The sequence below is a fragment of the Ptychodera flava genome (genome assembly GCF_041260155.1).
Source record: "Ptychodera flava strain L36383 chromosome 23 unlocalized genomic scaffold, AS_Pfla_20210202 Scaffold_23__1_contigs__length_28996876_pilon, whole genome shotgun sequence".
Taxonomy (NCBI): Eukaryota; Metazoa; Hemichordata; class Enteropneusta; family Ptychoderidae; genus Ptychodera; species Ptychodera flava.
Genome location: NW_027248277.1, coordinates 2,939,717 through 2,965,642, shown reverse-complemented (window position 1 = coordinate 2,965,642; position 25,926 = coordinate 2,939,717). Strand labels below are relative to the sequence as shown.

General features: G+C 37.0%; 1 protein-coding gene and 1 long non-coding RNA gene across 2 annotated transcripts in view; one reads left to right on the top strand and one right to left on the bottom strand.

Moving 5' to 3' along the window:
• Window positions 1–25,926, top strand: part of LOC139123475 (uncharacterized) — a 1,125,851-nt gene that overhangs the window by 698,206 nt on the left and 401,719 nt on the right. The window lies entirely within an intron of this gene.
• Window positions 17,493–20,328, bottom strand: LOC139123977 (uncharacterized). The gene is made up of 3 exons (XR_011549812.1): window positions 20,179–20,328; window positions 18,904–19,180; window positions 17,493–17,624 (listed from the first exon to the last, which is right to left on the bottom strand). It is a non-coding gene; the product is annotated as an uncharacterized lncRNA (long non-coding RNA).

Below are 25,926 nucleotides of genomic sequence, written 5' to 3'. Positions count from 1 at the left end.
TACTGTTCGTGGTTGTTGCTGTGCTCTGTAACGGCGGACATCATGTGTTCACGTGAATAAAGCATTGTAATCTGATAACATCGTGTGCATTATTGCCCATCGAGGCGAATGTTATATCTGGCGACGAGGCGGGATTCTCAGAGAAGGTAAATTGAACTATTTGATTACAATTTCATCGTGGATGCCTGGAAAATGTCCGAGGGAAACAGTGCCGCCGGGAAAACGTGTCTCCATTGGACAATGGAGGCCTCACTTGTTTGAACGTCAATGAAGACCCGAACACCATTTCTCAAAGATGGAAGAAATGGAGAAGAGCATTTGAACTCTATCTAGTCGGTAAGGGAGTAACAGCAGAAGCACAGAAACGAGCATTACTGTTACATACTGCTGGACTAGAAGTACAAGAAATCGGCTAATTGTACTCCGCGAAATAGCAAAATGGCGAAATGACGAAATGGCGAAATCACGAATTTCGATTTTTTCCAAATAGCAAAATAAACAAATAAAGAAACTACACACAGAGAAATTACCTGCCACCTAGAGTATGCTTTATAATCGTCTCCTACTCTTACTAGTACAACATTACATGTAAAACGCCATGTTGAACATCGCTGAAATTGGCCTCAGAATCAAATTCAGTTTCAAGTGACTGAACAAACAGCTGGCATATGTTTTTTTCCAAACTGACCAAAGTCATTTTCTGTCACATGAAAAGTATTTCGACCACAACAAGTTTATTACTTGCATGTGTTTTGCAGTATAAAGAAAAGGCACTGATTAGCGATGATACCATTGTCGGTTTAGTTTATTTGTTTGGCCGCCGTTTTATCACATACTCCTGCCAAACTACGTGTACGCGTGCACGCTTACACAAAACATTTTTTATCTTGGTACAAGAGATCTAAGATCTAAGGGACAAACCTTTATATATTCGGAGGGGTGGTCAGAAACGGAAAAAAATTCAGAACAGAAAGTTTCGGGGGAAATATCTTCACACTACATTGCAAAATAAACAAAATATTTAGAACACAATTGAGTAAAATAAATCTGCAAGACTCAGAAAATAATTTTGCACATCTATTCTCATTTGAAAAAAAAAGAAAATTTGAAATTTTCAGTTGTACAAAATTTTTTCACAATCCGATCGTGACCACCCCCTCCCAAAATCTAATGGTCTGTCCCTAAGCCTCGAGGTATACGTGGTTTTGTGCCCTGTAAACTTCAGGGTTCGCGATCGCGCGATTTCGCCGAATTTATATTACTTTCGGTGCTAAACTTCGATGTTGAGAATCAAAACATGTGCATATTCACTGAATTTGACTTTGTTCAGATGAAACTCATCAGATTTTCTTATCAATTTCCAACCTGCACGGCATACACATTTGGAATCCACCGTGCAGATTGCAGTGTGCACCGGGTATTTCAGCTTAAGATCGATTATACAGCATACTCTAGGTGGCAGGTAATTTCTCTATGTGTAGTATATTTATTTCTTCATTATGCAATTTGAAAAAAATTGTGATTTCATCATTTCGCCATTTCGCTATTTCGCTGAGTACAATTAGCCCAAGAAATCTATTTCACGCTGGTAGGTGAAGACTCTGACAAAAACTACGAGGACACGCTGCAAGTATTGAACAATCATTTCGTCCCCAAAGCGAACATACCATTTGAGAGACACATGTTTAGACAGATTGCCCAGACCAGTGACGAGACGGTCGATCAGTTCGTATGTAGGCTCAGACAAAGAGCGAGTACATGTGACTTTGCTGAGAAAGAAGACGAGCACATCAGAGATCAGTTGATTGATAAATGCTACTCTCCGCATATACGCAGAAAGTTTCTCAAGAAACAAAACGCCAAACTCAGTGATTTACTTGTTATCGCTCATGCCCAAGAAGCTGTTGACTTACAAATGCAGTCAATGGGAGAGAGGAAACCTCAAGTACAAGTAAATGCAGTCGGTGGAAAGAAACAAGGCCAGAGGAGAAGTGCCCCAAAAGCAGGTAAAAGACATTATACCAGTAACACTTGCTATAACTGTGGGAGGCAAGGACACTTTGCCAGAGACCCTGCTTGTCCAGCTAGGGGACAGAAATGCAGAAACTGTGAGGAGATAGGACATTTCTTCAAAAAGTGCCCAAAGAGAATAACAGAAAGCCAATGTCAGACAGGAAAACATACCGGTAGACGTAATCAAGGACGTGGAAGAAATAGAAATGAGCAGAACGACAGCGCCAACTACGTTGAAGGTGAGCAGTCTGAGCAATGGAGAGGTTCCATGCAGAAACCAGACTATGTGTTTACAGTTCATGATGATCCAAATAGAGACAATGGAGTTACATCATTAAATATTGGAGGTGTTGAAGTACAAGATATTTTGATTGATTCCGGAGCGACGTGTAACCTCATGGGTCAACACACGTGGGAGTACCTGAAAAGGAAGAGAGTCCAGTGTACATCACGCAAGACTGCACGAGTATTGTTTGCGTACGGCAACACAGAGCCATTGCCAACACTGGGCACATTCACTGCTGATATCATGTCGCCAGACAAATTGAGGTGCAGAGCTGACTTTGTTGTTATCAAAAGTAGAGGTAGAACATTACTATGCAGAGATACTGCAGAACGCCTCAACCTCCTCCGCGTTGGGCCAATACACGCCAACAGTGTTGTGGATGGAAAGTCAGATGAAGACATTCGTAGAGAATATAAAGACATACTCCAAGGAGTCGGTCTTCTGAAAGACTATGAACTAAAGCTGAATATTGACGATTCTGTGAAGCCGATCGCTCAGCAAGTTCGCAGAATTCCCTACGGGCTACGGGAAAAAGTTGATGCCAAGCTTGACGAACTTTTGTCAATGGGTATCATAGAGGAAGTACCGGAGGGACCGACCGGATGGGTGTCGCCACTCGTAGTCGTGCCAAAGCCAGACAAAGATGTCAGAATCTGTGTTGACATGAGACGTGCAAACGAAGCCATAGTACGCGAGCGCCAACCGATTCCAACTTTAGATGAGTTACTGCAAGATATGAATGGCAGTACAGTGTTCAGTCGTCTCGATTTGAAGTGGGGCTTCCACCAAATTCGACTAAGTGAAGAAAGCCGCCACATTACGACATTTGCGACTCACAGAGGGCTATATAGGTATACCCGACTGATGTTCGGTGTGAATTCGGCTCCAGAGAAATATCAACAAATAATACGAGATGTATTCCGTGACTGTGACGGTGTGGAAAACATAGCTGATGATGTGATAATACACGGTAAGTCTTCAAGGATCATGATGAGAAGCTGTTTGCAGCACTCGATCCACTGATTCTCAGTTAACAGGGACAAATTGGTGTGAGCGGTGTCGCATGGCTATAAAAATGAACAGTGCGTAGGAAAGTCTTATCGGATGTTAAAACTGTAAACAAAATGGCTATTTTACACTAGAAACATCTACATGTACCATTTAAATGCATTATTTAAATAATTTTACCCTTTTTTGAATTTGTTTTTCTCATCAAATCCACAGTAAAACGAATGTCGCATTCAGTATACTCTTTACGTTCACTCTGTTCTCCGAAAATTTGCAGGGGTATCGAAATATTTCGTTCCTTCTTTCTTTGTAGTAATATGTCACGCATTTAGTAAAGCAAATTTTATGCTGAAGAATTACTGCCTTCATCGTTTCCTTCATGAATTTTCGTTGTCGTATAATCAAGGTAATTTACGTTATCATTTATGAAGTAATTTTTGTCCATTGTTGATGTACGCAATTAATTCGGATATATTTCCTTATTCTGTTATAAAAAGAAATGGTACATGGACATGATTTGTTCTAGTTTTGTTTAAGTAGTAAGTAATCAATGTTTTCCCTACAACATGAAGTTGCTCATTTGACATATTCGCCGATTCTACCCGTATAGATAATCATGTAATAAACGTTACCGTAAATTTTCTGATTGCTCAAGTAGATACGTTTTAGCAATTCACATAATATATTTTTGAACAAGGTCATCGTTCATATGAAACAGATATTTGTTTTCAATAGGCTGAATTTATGCAAAAATTGTGTAAAAAGGTTTTAAAATGTAATGAACGTTACGTAAACTACGTTACTAGTAAAAAACGTTACCAGCGTATTGCCCTAAAGGAGCCCACCGCACACTGACTTTGTGCAAACCCCAATACTATTCACAACGAGGCCAACACGCTGTCCGGTAGCTGACAACAGCAGACTTCTCAAATCGTCATTCAGAGAGACCAAAATGTGAGGAAATGATTCTAAAAGATAGACCCTGTGAATATTTTCCTCATGTACGGTGTTGCCTCATCTTGACGCGTCCAGGATACAGTAACGATACGTGTCATTGTATGATTTGTTATATTTCTGTCTTGCTGTTCTGGTACATTACAACTTGAGAATCAACTTCATTTGGCAACACTGTATGTAAATCTGGATCATATGACTGACCATGTTTGCAGGTGGGCATTGTAACGTAAATTACTTTAGTTTTAAAAATCAAACTGAATAGGGCTAAATCTGATTTCCAGTAAAACTTTTCGTATTTTGAAATAATATCCAAATTAACGAAGCAACCTAATAATCAGCAAAGGCAAAGAAATATATATACTCATATTTCTGTTGAAAATATTAAGAAATTTCAAAGTAGCGGTAACGTAAGTTACATTTGCAAGGAAAGCACTCGTTATAAAATCACATTTGATATTTTAAAGCATGTAAAAGTACTAAGTAGTGAACAACAAAGTTGTGACTTCCTCAAAACACCATATCCAAACATACTGTAATTTTCTAATTGATAATATTTGGTTGCAATAACCGTAACGTAGATTACAATTATATGTGACAGCAATATATTCTTGCTTTTTTCAACGATATCGTCATGGGCAATATGTCTACTATTTGCAGAATGGGGAAAGCTAGATTAGAAATTCCTACTGCCTAAAGAGAATGAAAAGTGACTTAAAGAGGGGGGGGAGTTTGTTAGAGAAAGGATAGGGAGCGTGTCAAGAAGTACGTATACAACAACCCAGTAAAATAGTTAAAGTAAGAGGGCAGCACAGCAAAGACAAAAAAAAATTCCAAAGTCAATGCAGTTGTTGTGGGCGAAGACAGAAAGTTAAAAAGCACTCAGTAATATGTCAGTCACAGAATACGACACGGGAAAAGTGCCCAGGTCAAGGCTCTCATTGAAAGATGTATTGTGCTGTATTGAGCAAAAGTAAAAAAATAATATAAAAGTGGAAGAGTTCTGCATGTAAGCTCATTAACAGATGAACTCGCATGAGAAGAAGTTTTGCGATGGAAAAGGATGAGACAGTTCGTTAAAATACCATTTAAGTTTCCTTAAGTCAAACTGATCAATATTTTAAACAAGGGTGACTTCTTAATGCAATGAAACTGCTACGATACTGACATTGTTAAGAGAATGATATTTCTGAATTCTCAGACAATTTACTTACCGCATGTTGCGTTTCAAAATGTGTTCGGTAGCATTTGCCTTTTTTGTTAGTGTGATGGACTATATTGTCCTTTACTCTATATCTGTATAAAAATGACGATCAAATTTGTATTCCTACATTTATTTCCCCAAGGGAAGTCGGTGACTTTTCAACTTTACATTTCTATGAGGCAATCGGAATTAATATGTAATTTACATTATTATCATTCAAGATCGACTTTATCGTGAATATCAATGTGGCAGATAGCTGAAAACTGTTGCAGAGGACTACAAAGATGTTTGTTCATCCAATATTTATGATATCATTTGAAACGCAAAGTGTTTTACGCGCTTGTTGGAATTTCGATGGATGAAACATTCCATTTGATGGATAAAATATTCCATAATCCCTCCTAAGAGAGATTAGATAACAACGTAGTTTTAAATCAAAGTGACTCAGTTGTTAACAGAAAGATTGTTATTGATAAAGTCAATTTGTTCCTTTGATATTAATTATGACAAAACAAAATGTTTAAAAGATGACAAGAACCATGTAACTTGTAATAGTTTCTTTAATTTACGTTACCACCGACAATATTGAAGTAATCTACGTTACAACTTTCTAGGACCATATAATGTTTTTATTAACAACGTAGCGCAGTTGTTAATCTCAGTGTTCCTATTTCGCACTCAACACAAGTAAACAAACAAACAATTTAAAGCGAAACTATAGTCACTTTTATATATCATAAAAGATGATATCAGAGTTCATGAAAATTTTGTTAAGATTGATGGTATCACGAACTTTGCAGTATTTTTTGTCTATCAACATTGTGTTGTAAGCGTTAATTACCTATTTCATGAAGGCTATGGGCAACTTGCTCTTAAATGAAAACATTACTTTCCGAAATATCTGTGGCTACTTTAATGGATATAACTATTTCAAAAACATTCGTTAGTAACGTAAATTACTTGTTAAATTTGCATACTTATAATTAAATAGCACAAAAAATAAAAACTAAGTTGATTTATGTGTTGAAAATTTGCACATTAGTGCAAAGTCATGTCCCTAATACTCAGGATATAAACTATACTGATTAGCCGACATCAAATACAAAACCATTTTAGCCTCCACTTTGTCCACTTTAACTGAGAATCAGTGGATCGCGTGAGAGAATTCGGACTAAACCTAAATGATGATAAGTGTTAATTCAGAATGACAAAGTTGACATTCTTTGGACAAGTCTTAACACAAAGGGGTGTCAGCCCGAGTGAGGAGAAAGTCGCAGCGGTACAAGACGCAGAACCACCAAAGAACGCCAGCGAGGCAAGATCGTTCATTGGTCTTGTACAGTTCTTGTCTAAATTTGTCTAAATTTATTCCGAGTAATACCGCCAAGAGGGCCGTGGCAGGACTGCAGTGCGGATTTGCTAGGTCCGTTACCTTCAGGAGAACACATACTAGTCATCGTCGACTACTATAGCAGATATTATGAGGTGGCTATACTGAGGTCAATAACCAGTGCCAAGGTCATTGATGCATTAATTGACTCCAATATTCGCCAAATTCGGAGTGCCATACTCATTGAGGACTGACAATGGATCACAGTTGATATCCGACGAATTTGAGGCATTCCTGAGAGAAAACGGAATTGAACACAGGACAACTACGCCATTATGGCCGCAAGCTAATGGCGAGGTGGAACGGCATTGATGAAAGCACTACGCATTGCCCAAATTGAATCCAAGGACTGGCGAAAAGAGATGCAAAGATTCCTGACAGCGTATCGATCTACGCCACAATCGACCACAGGAGCTACGCCTTTCTATATGATGTTTAATAGAGAAATGAAGTCCAAGCTAACTGCACTGTCTCGTGAACCTACAGTAGCTGATGAAGAGATTCGAGATCGTGATTGGCAAGAAAACTTGCAGGAAAACAGTACTCAGATGCAAAACGCCATGCAACAAATTGTCCAGTAGCAGTTGGAGATAAAGTGTTGTTGAGAAATAACAAAAACAACAAGATGTCGCCGAACTTCAACCCAAACCCCTACAAGGTAGTCAACAAACAGGGAGGAGAAGTTACAGTAAGGAACGAAGATGGAGTTGAATACAAACGCAATGTGACATTTGTGAAAAAGTATGAGGAGCGCAGTACCAGAGACAAAACAGACCAACAGATGTCACCAACCAAACCTGTGGAACAGCGTCCGGAAGTGATCTCAACAGATACACACATTTCATCACCGATCAGATCCAGACCAACACGTGACATTAGGATGCCAAAACGTTTTGATGATTTTGTCATTGAAAAAGGATAATTGAATAATTCAGAACAGCAATCAGAGTTTGATCATGTTTATTGTTCACTGTTTATTGTTCGAGTTAACTGTATTGAACTGAAAAAAAAAATGAATGATAAAACTGGCTCATAAGGACTCTGACAAACTGATTAATCAGAGAAGTTCATTTGTTTGTTTATTGTTGTTTAATCCATTCAGAGACATATCAGTGGTCTAAGAAAAGGAGGGATGTAGTATCCTGAACTCTATTGACCTTTGACCTGGGCTTACCCAGTATACTGTTCGTTGTTGTTGCTGTTCTCTGTAATGGCGGACATCATGTGTTCACGTGAATAAAACATTGTAATCTGATAACATCGTGTGCATCATTGACCATCGAGGGGAATGTTATACATTGTGATGAACACATTAGAAGGCAACCAAGTTATCTTCTTTGACATTCAGAGTGAAGATTTTATGATTATAATTTATTCATTTTTATCAGCTACAGTATTGATAATTTTTTAACTAAACTGTGTTTGTTCCCATGAACATCACTAATACAAATTAATAGTTTTGTGTTATTTGTCATTGGTATACCGTACTTCAGTCAAACAATATAAAGTATGACTACCTTGTTTGTCAGAATCTTGTGTTCCAGCTTCTTTCCAGTTGATTATAGAAGCAAATTTTGCTAAGCTTGTTGTCACAGCTGTGCTTTCAGTCAAGTCGTCTTTCAGTCTCTTTGCTTTTGGAAGGCGTCAATATTATGGACGAGGTTTTGGGTGATCTTAGCTGCGAGATTATCTTCTGTGCCTGTAACAATACAATAATCTTCATGTACTACAAAGTGTCTTTTTATCATAGCAGCAATGTGTGAATCATCCTGGACTGTTGTTGGTAGACCAGCTGCCATGGCTTCCAAGCCTTCAAAGCTGTAGTCAGTGTAGCATGATGGAGGAAGGCAGAGGTGAGATTGTTGGATTGACTTTAACAGTGCTGGTGCTGAAGATGCTGAGTAGAGTTTTGGCAAGACTTTACTACTTTGGATTTTTTCAGCCAGGGTTTTTTGTGTCTGCTTGCTATTCTTTGAAGAAACTCCACGTATCTTCCATTCTGGGACCTTTCGACCAAACTCCTCACATTTCTTTGCTACATTTCCAACAGCAGCCGCCATTGATGTGCATTTTTTTACAGCTTCAAGTGAGTCTAGCTGTCCGTATGTCAGTACACTATGTGCTTGCATATCTTTGACAATTACAGGTTGACTGTCAAAGTAAACTTGTCCAAGTTTTGGGAGAATCTCTTCATGAGGGATATCTGATAGCTGTCTTCCTTCAACCTTTGCCCTGTAGGCATTTTGAAAGTACTTGTATGTTGTAGGACCAATGGAGAACAACATATCAGCTTTGCTGGCCATTTTCAACATATCCTCCTCCAATGTAGAATCTTCCTGATCATCATTTTCCAATAGACAATTTTCCTCTGAGCAAGCATGGTTAATCAAGACCAGCTTTGCATTGGGGAACACTCTTGCTCTTATATCTGCAGCAGCCCATCCAGTCTTTGGAGCATAACCAACCACGTACTTGATGTTTTGAAGATTTCCAAGGTTTGGATAATAGATTTCATGCTTCAGTAACCAATCAACATTTAGTAAATCTTTTTTCTTGGTGCCTTTCTTCTCTTCTTGTGCAGGAATCAGGATAACTCCACATTTCTTAGCATCTTCCTTCTGTCTTCAGTAAGCTTTACATCAAGCACAGTGGAGAATGCTTTTAGTAGTTGTCTTGTTCTTTCCTTCCTTACACAGATATCATGGATTATAGCTCTGTGATATCCTGCCAGTGCACAAGCATCTTTACTCCAGAGGTCAAAAGTAAACAACACACCATTTGGTTCAGGAGGTGATAGTTGGTGGAACTGAGCTTGAGGGAAAAGACTTTCATGGATTGCAGCTGCTGCATTCTTTGTCTTGGGAGAAAAGCTGACAATATGTTTTACATTTTGCAAGTCCCTTAGTTCTTTGTAGTATTTGTCGTGGTTGAGCAGCCAGTTTACTACTGGTGGGTCATCATCAGGATCAGCCCATTTACTTCTTGTAGCTGGGATCAAAGTAACTCCAACACTCTCTGCATCTTTCTTCTGGTCTTCACTGACTTCAACATCAAGGACAGTACAGTAGAGTTTAGAAACTTTATCAGACTTCAGTGTGTTTTCACAGAAATCTTTGACCAGTGTTCTAGTTGGTTGTGATGTCAGGTCATCTGATCCTGTATTCCATGATGTCAATACAAGCAGTGCTTCAGAGAGTGTGTTTGCCATTGTCACTGTAGGAATGAAAATGTAATGAGAGGTATAAGATAGGAAATATGTAAACACTGCTTTGTATTATAATTTTGGTGAAATTAGCAATGAATGTCATACATGTTATACAAATATAGAGGAGTGAAGTTTATTTCCAATCTTTAATTGATTCATATTACAGCCACAATATTGTGTGCATTTACTTAAAGGCATTTGTCATCCTATATCTTTAGTTTTTTATGTATCTAGGTTTTCACCACAGATAATAGTCACTAGAACAGCATTTCATCCTGCTGTACATTTTTGCAACTTTACACACTAAACAATGGACAATGAAAATTGTTTTTTTTATAAATAAAGCACTTTTTGACTGAGCCAAATAGAGTTCCATGTACCGGTATGACAGCTTATGTTAATTAGACTTTTAATGCTTGCGATATTACAGTGGCCCCTACACGCCACAGAACTCTATTTCTTTTGAATGTAAACTCTAATTTTTCTCGACAATATCTGTAATATTTGTAAGACATTTTATTTCTCCACTGCAAACTTTTAATTTTGTAAGGGCAACTTTATTTTAGAGTAAAATGTTTTAAAACACTTGAACAAAAAACTTTAACATTTAAAAAAATAAACTAACTTTATCTTAACTTTAAGTTCTCAAAAGTATTTTTAGTTTTAACAATAAAGAAAATATGTTTCTCAGAAGTATTTTTTTGTAAAACAAAAGTAAAATTTTTTCAAGACAAGCTCCCCTACACGTCATGGAAATTTATTACTCATATTTCTTGGCAATATATTTAATATTTGTAGAAAATTTTATTTCTCCACAGCAAACTTTTATTTCTGAACGGGGAAACTTTATTTTTGGGGTAAACTGTTTTTAAAAACTTTTAACAACAACACTTTAACTTTTAAAAAACAAGTCATTGACAATGACATAGTCCCCACTTGTAATAGGAGTATTAGTCTTGATGGGGCAGGGAAATGTGGTGTGTATATGTTCAGATCTATGGGCACATAGGTTTCTGTCATTTTTTACAATTTATAACAAGAGGCATTTCTAAGTTATGGTTCTAAATCGGGAAAATATCAGACCTCTAGCTTTATTGGCCAGCCAAGAAATACATATGTGCATAATAAATGAAGTACAAGATGTGACATCTTAAGGTCTAATATCCTATCAAAATTGAAGCGTATATCACTTGTGGTTACTGAGTTATGCATATATATGTTACTGAGTTATGCATATATATGTATAATCAAGGTCAAAGGTCATCAAGGTCACGTGACATTTTGAAAAAAAATTGTATTGCTAATTAATCCCTATATGCCAAAAATCAGACCTCTCGCTCTGTTCGCCTGCCCAGAATTAGATGTGTGCATAATTAATGAGGTAAAGCATGTGTTGTCATAAGGTCTCCCATCCTACTAAATATAAAGGACATAGCACTTGTGGTTACTTATTTATTGACATAAACGTATATTTAAGGTAAAAGGTTATCGAGGTCACATGACATTTTGTCAAAAAATTTCTATCCTATAGTTATCCCTATACACCAAAAAATCAGACATCCAGCTCTATTGGCTTGCTCAGAATTAGATATGTGCATAATTAATGAGGTACAATATGTGGCGTCATAAGGTGTCCCATCATACCAAATATGAAGGGTGTAGCACTTGTGGTTACTGAGTTATGGACAAATATGTATATTCGAGGTCAAAGGTCATTGAGGTCACGTGACATTTTGTCAAAAATATTGTATTTCTAAGTTATCCCTATATACCAAAAATCTGACTTCTAGCTCTCTTGGCTCGCTCAAAATTAGATATGTGCATAATTAATGAGATACAATATGTGGCGTCATAAGGTGTCCCATCATACCATATATGAAAGGTTTAGCACTAGTCGTTACTGAGTTATGGACAAATATGTATATTTGAGGTCAAAGGTCACCAAGGTCACGTGACATTTTGTCCAAAAAATTGTATTGCTAAGTTATCGTACAACCGTACCATGGATTGATAAACCGCGTCCCATCGTAGTTAAGTTTCACCATAGGGGTGATAAACTGACTGCATTGGTAGCGAGAGAACAGCTCAGAGATGTCAGCATTGGTATTGGGAATGGTCTTACAATGCGCTAAAGGAAAACTGTGTCTGAACTGAGGAGAAAAGGGAAATCAGCTTACTACAAAAATGGAAATCTAATAGTGACAGACACAAATAAAGGTGTCAGCGGGTCGGTTGCAACGAACAAGAACAGTACACGTAGTCGTCATGAACGACCGTTGACAAGATCACAAAGTCGAGCCCAAGTAAACACGGACTAGGAAATCGGCCGCGGCCAAACCCAGTAACTTTTTTGACCTGGAATGTGCGGGTTTCAAAAACAAGTTTTTCTCTTATGAGTTTATGAGCTATGTTCAAAGATTCGACGTGCTCTCTTTTGTTGAAACCTGGGCGGAAACAGAAAATCAATTCAATCAAAATTTCCCAGAATATCATATTTTTTACACAATTAGGGAAAGGAAATCTGGTTATAGTAGATGCCCTGGTGGAGTGTGCATTGCTATCCGAAATTATTTGCTTGGCTATGTTCAACATATAAAGTGTAAACTTCATGATTGTATTTTCCTTCTTTTTAAAGGGTGTGTATTTGGTGTTGACAAAGATGTTCTTTTCTGATGCATTAACATTTCACCTCAATATTCTGTTATTTGCGAAGGCCTTTCTTCAGGAAATGGACTCGAGTTGTTTGAAAATGAGTTGATAGAAATTCTGGCACACCTGCCAGGGGTAATATAATTATCTGTGGTGATCTGAATGCACGTACAGGTGAGGAATCTGATTGCATAATTGACGATAGCACAAAATACGTATTAGATTCTTCTTACATGTACGACAAAGAACATTTTACATTACCACGTGTGTCAAAAGACAGATATGTGAATCAATATGGCCGTTCTCTTCTTTCTTTGTGTTCGTTTAATTTACATATTCTTAACGGAAGGGTGGGTGCTGATGAAAACGAGGGTGAATTCACGTGTATAGCCAATGCTGGTACCAGCGTAGTTGACTACGTGATTATGTCATCTTGTTTATTTTCCCAAATTTCTTCATTTGCTGTGGAGTTACGTACAGAGTCTGACCATTTCCCAGTTACATTTACACTCAATTCTACTGACAATCATGCTGTATGTGGAAATATTGAGGATACTGAGTGTGCTGTTACGCAAAAGTGTGTCTGGTGCCCAGAAAGGACGATTTTATTTTCTAATATTTTACAGTCAAGTGAAATTAAAGAGAGCCTAGATGATATAGTCGAAGACCACATTCAAGTATCTGTAATTTTATTGACAATTTGGGTAATGCGTTTATGTATGCAGCTGAAAAATGTAATATGATCAAGAAATTTTCTTCAAATCTGGCAAACCATTGTAAACAGCCTCCTTGGTTTGATAAAGAATGCAGTAAGTTAAAGGATAAGAAGTATCATCTATTGAGAAATTTCCGAAAGAAAAATGATGTTAGTATTTGAATCTGTATCAAGATGCAAGGAAGGATTTTAAAAATGTATGTCGCAACAAGAAGCGTGTGTTTTATGCTGATGAAAAGGCCAAAATGGCGAAACTTGCCTTCTCCGATACAAAGCAGTTCTGGGGTACGTTAAGGCGTCTTGTGTCTGTCCGTACAAATAGAAGTACTATTGAACTTGAAGTGTTCTTTAATTATTTTAGAAATGTGTTTATAAATGATAGAAATGTGTTTATAAATGATAGACCAGATGATGATGATTTTTTCCTCAGTGACGACTTGCATGATTTATTAGACTCTGTTGATATTATTCCTGGTAATTCCGAGGTAGATTGGGATATCTTGAATCGCCCTATCTCCAATGACGAGATATTCAAGGCGATTGGAAACAAGGAAAAAAACAATGGCAAATCAGCCGGACAAGATGGTCTTTTAGGTGAATTTTTTAAGTCCACAAGCCATTTCCTGGTACCATATTTAAACGTTTTGTTTAACAGACTTTTCGATTCGGGAAAATTTCCCGAGGATTGGTCTAAAGCTATCATTATCCCTCTCCATAAAAAGGGACCTACTGATTGCCCAGAAAATTACAGAGGTATATCCTTATTAAGTATCTTTAGTAAAATTTTCACATCAATTTGAACAATCGTCTATGTTTTTGGGCGGATGCACTTGGAAAAATTGACGAATCGCAGGCTGGTTTTCGTTGTGGTTATTCAACTACGGACAACATATTCATTCTTCAGTTTATTATCCAAAAGTACTTGTCAAGAAAACGTGGCAAATTTTACTGCGCATTTGTTGATTTTTCCAAGGCTTTTGACACTGTTGAACGCCAAAGACTTTGGTATGTTCTTTTGAAAGTGGAGTGAAGGGAAAATGTTTAGAATGTTACATGCAATTTATTCAGACGTCAAGTCTTGTGTACGAACTAAAAATTGTTCAACTTATTTCCAATGCCCTATAGGGGTTCGTCGAGGGTGTATGCTTAGCCCATTTCTGTTTTCATTTTTTATAACGAATTGTCCCGTGAATTAAATAGCAGTCAATATCATGGTACACAATTATTTCCAGATTTGATTGAATTATTTTGTTTGTTATTTGCTGATGATGTCGTACTTTTTTCTGATACTGTTATTGGTTTACAACGTCTTTTGAATTCTTTAAGTAGCTATTGCAATGTTTGGCAATTGTCAGTAAATTTAACGAAGACAAAAGTTGTTGTATTTAAAGCAGGTGGATATCTTGCAAAAGCTGAGAAATGGTTTTTTAATGGAGTAAAACTTGAAGTTGTGTCCTACTATAAATACCTAGGGGTTATTTTCTCTTGTAGACTACAATGGTCAATGGCAACCAAAACTCTCGCCCAACAAGCAAGAAAAGCTCTTGCAGGTATACAGAGGGCAACTAAAAAGACAGGAATGTTTTCACATAATGTTTTCTTTTAGGTTTTTGATACCATGATTTTGCCCATTTTGACATATGGTTCGGAAGTATTGGATTTTGCCAAACACAATTTTCTAGAAAGGATTCAGCATCTCGCCTGTCGCAATTTTTTAGGTGTTACAAGCAATGCTCGAAGTGTTGCAGTTTTGGGCGAGTGCGGAAGGTATCAAGTCTATCTTTACACGGCAAAGAGATGTGTTAATATTGGGTTAAGTTGCTAAATATGCCTCGAAATAGATATCCAAGGAAATGTTATGAGATGTTGTATTTTATTGAAAATTCAGGTGTACGGTCAAGACAAACTTGGGTGAGAGATGTTAAAAATCTTTTATATTTAAGTAATTTGCAAGATGTCTGGGAAAGGCAAGAAGTTAAAGATGTAAACAACTTCATGAAAACATTTGTAAATAACTTTAAACAGTATTTGTACATAAATTGGCGCAGTGAAGTCTGTTCACTTGACAAACTGTCCAGCTATAGAGAGTATAAATTTTCTCTTGAAGCAGAAAAATATCTATCCTCTGTTAAAATTGTTGCACATGCCCTAACGCTAGCTCGTCTGCGTTGTTCTTCACATTATTTGAGAATAGAAACCGATAGAAAACATAAAATAGATAGAATGAGATTGAAAACGAATGTCATTTTCTTATGATTTGTCCTTTTTTGATTGTTTTAGGAAGAAATATATCCCTGCTATCAATCTTAATCCACCCATTGAAAGGAATTTCTCAAATTAATGACGTCAACCGATGTAAACGCACTGCAATGTCTAGCGGCTTTTACTTACCATGCAATGAAATTCAAGAAAAGAAATTAACGATACGTGAAATGTATTCTTTAACTTTCCGTTCTTCCTGTCAGTTTTTATTATTTACTTAATATTGTCAAGTATTATGGGCTGATGGCCTAAGAGTACTGAATAAAGAACATTGATATATATGATATGTTATGAGTACCTCATCCTGTAATTGGGTTTTAGCCTGTTGGATGATGGATTGAATAAAAAAAAACAGTCATACCCTATATACCAAAAATCAGACCTCTAGCTCTATTGGCTCGCTCAAAATTAGATATGTGCATAATTAATGAGGTACAATATGTGGCGTCATAAGGTGTCCCATCATACCATATATGAAAGGTTTGGCACTTGTGGTTACTGAGTTGTGGACAAATATGTATATTTGAGGTCAAAGGTCACCAAGGTCACATGACATTTTGTCAAAGTGTCTGAGATATCTGCGTGAACGGATGGACTCACGATGGACATGTCTCAATCTATAAACCCCCTGGACTTTATTTGTGGGGACTAAAAACTGTGTCACTGCATCCTTTTTGCAATATGAATACGATGAGAAACTAAATTTTTATTTTTCTTGGCCTTATACATGGGAGTCTATGGAGAGCTGCCTTATACATGGGAGTCTATGGAGATATAAACTAAAAAGTCCTCTAACACGGCCAAATTTGATCGCATTGTGAAACAAATCGACGTGCATCTGTATGAGGTAGGGTACTATTCTTTTGCAAAGTTTGAAAGAAATTGACCTGGGCATCTCTGAGATATCTGCGTGAACGGGCGGACGGACGGACGCACGCACGGACATGACCAAACCTATAAGTCCCCCCGGACGGTGTCCGTGGGGACTAATAAGCAGCATTTACCATTATCAAACAGTTTGTCTCAATGCAGAGTACCTAGATCCATCCACATGAATAAACTTGTCCTAAGGTACATGTACTTTTGTGAATTACATGTACTGCACAAAAGCTGTTTTGACAAGCTGAATACTGACTTTTTCAATATGTCAATTGTTGCACAAAATCAAACAGGAGTCAACAGGCTATAGTGTGAAAATTTGAATGTTAGAATGCACTTCAAGGACAGATATTCAGACTCTCAAATTTTTATCATTCTTTTCTGATCTACAACTTATTGTGCGGTTCACTTTGAAGCTCTTGTAGTAAGAAAAAATTTCACCATCTTTCATTTTTTGAAAATTTTATTTTTCCTAATACAGTTAACACAGGGCTGGCGGCCATTTTGAATTTCAATATCGGTAAATGTTAGGTAATTTCTTTCTCTAGCAATAAACTACAATATGCACGGTGACCCTTGATTTTTATTCTTGATTTGGCAAGAGAATGGTTCATAGTTTCATTGAGGAAAATTCGAACAAAAGTTCAGTCTTTCACTTTTGAGGTGCATACTACCTTAATGAGACTCATAGCAATTACTTTTAATGAAGTACACAATGCTAAAAATGTCAGATCTTCAAAGGGACCTTTTTATCAGCATAACTGTAGAGATTTAGGCATATTAGCATATCAAAAGCTTTTGCCAAGCTGGCTGTGATAGCTTGGGTTCCTGCATACATGTATAACTGCAAACATCAGCCAACCAGATGTTGGAGGGACCTGTGTTTGAGCAGTGCAGTGTCACTTCCGAGCGATTCCAGTATTTTCATGTTCTCTACACACTGAAATATGGGTCAAATACAACCAAGGTATTATACATCTGAAATTACCTTGATATTCAGTACTTTCACTTCTCAATCTTGTAGTGGTCATTTCAACTTCATCAGGCACCCCACCGTGTCTGTAAATATCCAAACAGATATATGTGTATTGCAAACGACCTCAAAAGATGGATAAAACTGCAGCAAGTGAAAAGGAATACAGTAAAATATAGGCCGACATTTTTCTGTATGTGTATTGTTCTACAGGCATTTCACTAACTGACAGCCCTGCAGAAAATGTGCATCCTGTACAACTCAGGAACACTTGCAATACATTTTGTACTCAAAATTTCCAGTGTACTGATAGCTTTATGTCAGTAACCATTACAGCAACAGATGCAAATGATGAATTGCAACAGCTTTTTTTCCCACTTTTGTGGCAAATCATCTTGTTCAAATTATAATAAACACATCACATACAGTACATGCATTCATTGACAACACGGAATGTAAACAACAAAATTCTGCTGACATTTAAAATAGCTAGAAGCGCTAGATAAGTTCAGTAATTGTTATAACCGGCACTTAGGTTGTTGTCATAATTTGCTTCACAATGTGTATACTTTTGTTGGTGAATTGAAACCTAGTATTGAAACCAACGTATTTGTGGATGATTTATGGACAACTGTTAACAGAGATTTCGGTATTTTGTCACGTACACCACAGCGACAAGGCTGATCAGCAGTACATCAGAATATATGATATCACACTGGTTTTAAGATTCACATGCCAGTTGTACAAACGTCAAAGACCAGGCTTGGAAAAGAACTATCAAGAAATGAACCAGTAAAAGAGAAAGTTGTAAGACCAGTCTCGGCTCCCAAGAGCATGCATCATATAGAAGAATGTACAATCAAAGTTTTCACATAATTACTGGTATGAAAGCACCTACTTTGTGTATATCAAAGTAGCCGAAACTGTAACTTTTGGCAATTTTTTTCACCTTTTTTTGTTTTAATGTCAACAACAGTTTATTGTTTCGTTCCCTAAACTACTGGTATGTTGAGATAAACCGCATTCAGTACGTCAACTAAACCAGTAAATGTGTAGACTGCATTGTTTAATGTTGAAAAGTGAATTCTGGTCCAGACAAGAATTCAAATGTGACAATAGTAGTGAATTTTATACATATACATGCTGTTTTAACAAGCTATTAGGTGTTTTAACATTTCCTGGGAAGGCAAACAAGAACTTCCAAATGTCATACTGAACAAAAAAGTGGGAAAATCATGGAAGCTACTGGCCTTCTACTGGCCTTCTAATCAACATTGACAAAAATTATGCCTGACAATCATACAAAAACTAAATGTACATTACGTGTCTTCCTGAGACCAGTGATATTCAATATATTTTACTCACTTTTCCTTGTTTTCATTATGTCTACGACGTTTATATCTGTACACTAAGAGGGCAGTGACAACGATAGTAACAGAGACCACAAGCAGTATGATGATGATGATCCCAGCCATGACTCCTGGATCACCGTAGCTAATTCCGGTCTCACCTCTACCCACAAGTAACGGTGTTGGAGGTTCTGAAGTTTGGTTTGTAGTGTATAGAGGGGGTGTCACTGGTTCTTCTGATAGGCTAATAAATGGTGTTGTAGTTACAGGAACATACGGCTCAGTTGAGCGTTCTGGGGTGAAAAAGAACAAGAAAAATGACAGTGACTTTGAAGTTTTTTGTAATTTATCATGACTGTGATATAAATTCGTACACACTCATTTGGTTAGCATTGTGTGCAATTCATATGTAAGTTCAGAAAACAAGAGCCACCTTGAACAGTTCACCTTGACCTTGGGTTTATCAGTCTGAATTTGATGTTCTACAGTATATGTTTTGATAACATTTTGGAAGCAGGACAGGATAGTGTGTTCAGATAAATTTTCGACTGGTTGCAAAGTAAAATCCGCAAAGTCTAACAATGAGTAGCACTGTCTTGTTGCGGTTTTTACATAATTTGGGTAAATAAATATTTTTTGAATCTTTGAAAACTTCAATTAAATCATCTCAGTCCATCATATTAAATGATTCTGTGTGTAGCTACAATGTTATGTGCCAGTAATGTATCTATATTACTAAATACCAAAGCAGTATTGAGAATACATCATCACAATTATCAGGAAATATAGAATGGCATTGTGCAATTGATACACTTCAAAGCCTGGGATGATACATGTGTTTTCAATGGATGGATGTGTCATGTATTTGGAAATGGTGTCAGGTGATTTTCAACTATCTACAAAGTAAACTAACACCCATAAATGTTGTGAGACATGTCTCTTCTCCAATTATTAAAGTTAACACAGCTTGCATGGCATAACTGATAGGTAATGGTGGAAAGTCTAGCTGACCTGAGGTATCACTTCACAGGGACTTTTGTTACTGATGTCAAAATTTGTACCATCTTTAAAAAAATGCAGTGTCACAACATCCTGCTGTTGTTTGGCAATTCAATCCACTACAGTTGACGTGAGAGACATGACTTCACTGAGAAAGTTTAGAACAGGATCTAGGAAAGATACTGTCTCATTCCAGTACACCCACACATACAGTGTCTACGGTGACTAGTAATTTCTTGGTATTGTCATGAAGGAGACTCATTGGGAGGTCAAAAGGGGAGTGGAGACAGACCTGTGTGACAATGGGGTTGCATCCATCCTGACTGACAGTTACAAGTGCCATCGACCGGGTCACAGGAAATAGTGGTGTTAACATTGCAAGCACATTGATTTACGCAGCCATTGCCATAGTAACCAGGATCACAGGCTGATAATGGAAGAAAAAGGAAAAAATGTTCGCTCAATAGGTGATTTACGTGTCATGGCCTACACAGAAATTTTCAATTCTGTTTTCATCATTCAGAAAATCATCACAACATACTCTGATTCATTCCCATGGCTTAAAGGCTCAAGGTTACAAAATCACCCACGACCTTCTAGTCTTGTTTTCAAAACAGATATGATATCAGTCATTATTAAACATTTCTTGTTTATATTTCAGCAAAAACACTACTACCTTTTCATTCAAAAATTTGAGTAAACAATTAAGTGACTTTAAAAATTTAACGGCTAGTAGCTGTTACTTTTGATGATTTTTCGCTACATTTGTTATTATTGTCAATTTCAGGGGTTCATCCTACACCTAAAAGCATGTTGAGATACAACGTATTCAGCTTGCCAACTCAGTCTGTACATGTGTATATTGCGTTATTATAGCTGACAAGTGAATTTCCTCACAAATTAGAATTGAAATGTACACAATAACAGTACTTTCCACGTATAGCCATTGTCTTGACAAGCTAAATAGTGGGTATTCAACATGCTTTGGGGAGTAGATCAAGAACTTGCAATTGATATACAATATATAAACAGTGAAAAACTCATCAAAAGATACAGCTACTGTCCCTTTAAACCCTTGAGTGCTCTAATTTTTTCCCACCAAAATTTTAGTGCAATATTAAACAAATTTTTATGAATTTTCAGTATTTTTTTCATAATTTTGGACTGTGTAAACATCAAATTTCATTGGCTACATTTTTTAATCAAAATTTTGGCAAAACTCTGGAAAAAATTGGCAGGGGAAGATTTTATAAAAGCGACAAAAATTGACTTTGGAGCTCAAAGGGTTAAGCCTTCTTGACAATTTCAGAATATTGAATCTTACTGGTGCACCAGGGTATATCAATTTACCAGCATTGACCTCCAACTAGATCAGAAATATCAAATATCAGGGTACAATGTCATTTGAGGTCATGTAAAACTTAGCAATAATTTTATGTTCCTTTTATGTTTATATTACATACTATTAAATTTACATGAACAGTCTGCCAATGAGTCATTCACTGGAACAGAGTCTAAATTTTTACACAATAAAAGCTTTTTTGAACAAGTCATCGTTGATGACACAGTCCCCACTTATCCATGGGTACTTTGATGACCAGTCCTCAGAGAGGATAGATTCCTGTTCAAAAATGGGTCGATATAAGATTAAAAATTCTGCAATACAGATGGGGCTTTATGGCGTAGAATGAGTTTGTAGTTCAGTAAATCATGGTTAAACTGTAGAATTGACCAAGTGTTCCAGGCAATTTATCAAAGTGTAATGTGTTTGTCTGGATGTTGTTTCTTTGCCAGTTTCAGCAAAATGGTGTGTCGTGTAATTGGATCTATATCTGTACGGGTGAAGTGCAAGGCACGGTCAAAATGTGATAAGCTGGACTGCTGGTAAACCGATACGACATAAACATTCCTGAATATCACAATATGTTCCCTGTTACAGACTGCATGTAGATGTAGACAGTAGTGCAAGTCTATGGACATGACATTAGACTTACCGTTGAACTTGATGTCCATACTCAAGGAATGGGTAGTCAGAATGGAAGAAATATTTGTTACCATGGATGATCATCAAGTTGTCTACCTGATCTTCACGCTGGCAGTTCAAAGACTGAATCCTGCCAGCTGTTATTGGGAGACAACTTTTTCCAAATAATTGGAGGACCCCATTTTAGGGGTCCATTATTGGAATCTGTCCGAGAGCACTGGTGTTATACTGGTTTTAAGAGATCGAGTGTTGGTGTTCAGATGTTAAAGTAATAGAGCAAAAATAAATGAAATTTGTGAGCATTTGTAATGTTCTGTATGCAAGTTTATGTCAGCTATGAAGGGTTTAAAGCCAGGATTAAATTTTAAAATATCAGTATGAAAAATTTCTTGAATGGATTTTGATTGGCGAAATCAGATTTATATATATATACTGTCTGTCAGTGAAAATGTTTTATCTTTTCATCCTGCCATCCCATTAATTTTCATCTCTAGACATCTAACTTTACCATAGAAAAGTCATTGTCAATGATAGTCCCTACTTGGTTATTGACTGTGGAAACTAGTGACAGCAATGATACATGCACGGTATGTGAAGTGATATTGGTCAACCAATACTGTGGCCTGTTTTGTCTATGTTGGGTATGTTTCTTTGATAAATGTTGTGATTTGATATTTTCAGTTTGTAAAGCAGCACCATATTCAGTTGTGTAAATATGTAATGACAAAGTGATGATCTGTAAAGTAGACAGGGTATGAAAAGTGACTTGTATTATTATGATTTGTAATGACAAGGTCTAGAATGCCTGCTAGGTTGTGTGTAGATTCTGTAATGAGCTGATGTAAATTGTTGTCATGTATGAGCTCTGTCAATTTTTCATTGGGGTTATTCAGGTCAATGTTAAAGTCACCAGTAACAATAATTGTGTCACAGTTGTTTTGTTTCATAATGGTTGTACATTCATTGAGTAACTGTACAAGGTTTTCCTTTACTACCATCCATGGTCTGTTTTATCTGTTATAATAGCAACAGTTTCAATAAGACCAGCAAATGTGAAATTTTGTTTCACTGGTTTGGCACTGTAGATTGCACAACCATGCTGTGATGGGACAGAAAAGACTGTCATTTTGGGAAGTCTGTAATGATGAAGATCTTTTACGTGTGTTTCGGTGAGACAAATTATATCCAGATGTTGGGTGAATGGGTGTGTTTTCAAGTCTAAATGATGAGATTCAAGGATCTAAAGTTTATAAGGCCAATAGCAGGAAGTGTTGATTTGGAAATTCTGTTTCAATTGGCCATTTATACTTCAGTTGCATGGTCTGCTGTAATCTTTCCATCTCTTACAAAGCAGACTTGTTTACTTTGATTTTGGTTTCATCAAATCCTATCAGTTGTAACCCTGATCTTGATTTAACACGACTGAACATTGTATACATTTGTCCTGGTTTGGGGAACATGTGGAATTCATATTGCCAATCATGTATTCATATGTACTTCCTTGAGCTTTATGTACAGTCATTCCCCATGCAAGTGTCCCTGGATATTGAGTTCGTTCAACTTTGATTAAATGAGGTTTTTCCGAGTAAGAAAATGTGTCAGTCACAGCAGTGATAGGTACAGAATCAGGGTATTTGCTTTGTTTTTTAGCTTCTTTGCCTGTGGCAGTTGAGTCAAATTTCACATAGATTATTCCTTTCATTGGAATACGTTGGTCAATTTCTATATGAGTAATTTCACCAGTAGCTCCATTGACAAGGCCATCTGACAGGTCTGTGTTTTTTGTATGCATATATCTGGCACCTACAGCAATTTTTATTTCATCTCGAAGACCAGCTGTCTCATGTGGACTTTTAGACGTGACAATGACCTTTGCTCTCGATGTATGCAAGTCCTTTGTGGTGTCTTCTGCTGGAATTGTCAGCACTGTTAAACAAAGACTTTTCAGTTGTTTTTCATTATATTCCTCTACTTCTCTATTTGTTAAAAATAAAGAAACACAATTCACTGGAAGATGAGAGTTAGTTTCAAGACTTTTTAATTGCTCGATATCAGTTTTAGTGTGTTGACCTAATCGTAGTCTGTATAGCATATTTGCAAATTCTGGATCACTTTGCTGTCTCACAATTTCATGTTATTCATGTATTTTGAAGAGTCTTTGCCATAGCAATCCTGCAAAATGCTGAGGTCCTTTTTCTTTGATATCTGAAATACTGGCCTATCACCAACTGGGTTTAACTGTAAGTCACCAACAGCCAGTATAGAAACACCACCAAATGGACTGTTGTTTTCAAAGATGTCTTGTAATGTCAAGTTAAGTGTTGATATAGTTTGGGCACCAACCAGTGATATTTCATCAATTATTATTATCTTCAATGCTACATATTTGGCTCTTAATGAGTTCAAAATTTGGGCAGCTGGTTTATGATATTAACTTGATTCGCCATGTTTTTTGCAAGGGATATGAAATGTACTGTGTAGAGTTGTTCCACAATGTTCACTGCTGCTTTACCTGTAGATGCTGTCAAAATTATAGTAGGTGTGTCTGGACTTTTGCCCTCCCGACGTAGCTGGCGATTGCACTTTGGAAAATGGTATGAACTCCATGGCTTTTACCTACTCCTGCACCGCTAGTAAGGAAGACATAAAAGGGATCAGGTAGTGAATTGCCTAGGATACTTGATATTCTATATGAAGTGCACCATGAAAAGATAAAATCATGTATCCTTCTCTGTTGGTCATTTAGACTTGGCACTATCTTGTAATATTTTACATCAGCTAGTATCTTTGCCTGTAATGTCAGTGAACGTTTAGAATTCATTGACGTGGGACCATTGATTGGGTCAACAGAAACTTGGTCTTCATCTAGGTTTGATGGTCTAATAAATCATACTCTGCATCATCAGATATCTGTCTGTCTCTACATTGTTCAGCCGCTGGTGGTGCTACTGAATGCCATAGTTCTTCATCAATGTCATCAGGATCTGGTGCATGTCCATATGCATCTTGAACCTCATCATTACATGGTTCAAATTTCTTAATTGTATCCTGGATAATGTCATGCACTTATACAAACTTTGCTTTGTAGCTGTTGTTAAGTTTAGTTGTGATTCCTTTCGCCAAGGAAGGTACAAGAGAAGCAATCTATGGTAATATTTTTCTGAATCTTTTTGCTTTGAGACATAATAGTAACGAATTGCACTTTCCTTTTGTCGTTTATATATCCATCCTAGCCCTTGCAGGAGCTGCAACTTTGTTCTTGATTTTGGCTTTGCGTTTTGGCATCATCATGGTGGTCAAAAGTGCTATCTACAGAATCATTAAAGTCATACTTTTGTCCATATGAAGTACTGTACATTGATGCAAACTCAGCCAGAGACAGGTCATCCAACTGGTATGGCCTGGCTGCGTATTTATATAGAATGCTTGGTACATAGACACTTTCATTATCATCATCCATTTTATCAAGTTCTGACACACTCTTTAACATTCTTGTTCTTTCTGCTTCATATCCTGTTGGTACATATTGAACTGTTGTGTTCGTCTGTCTCAGTGGTAAACCTACCAACCTTGCTTTTGCTCCATGTTGTGACACTTCTCGACACCGTAAAAAGTATTGCCAATACATTTCAGTTTGTCTGTTGTAGTGTTTGCTTCTTTGACTGCATTTCTCATAAGCTCTGACATTTCCCTTTATGGTTTACACATGTATGAAGTAATGTACCGGTATGCAATGCAGGCCCAAACATCAGTTATGTACTGTATATCCATGGTGGCTCGTAGAGCCTTGAGTATGTATGGATTATATGGATTGATTCTGGTCTCTGATGGCTATCGTTTTAAAGTGACTTATGTGCGCTTTAGTGACAAAGTCAATGCTGAATGATAGTCTGTTTCAGAAACATTTGCCTCTGTGAGCAACTCACTCAAAGTAATCTCTGGTTGACTTTTTTCTAAAGTTTTCATGACCTTAGTCATAACCTTTTTAGCTTCGGAGATTGCTTCCTTTGATGTGTCTTTTCTAGCAATAAGAGTTTTTGGTGATGGTGGTTTTTT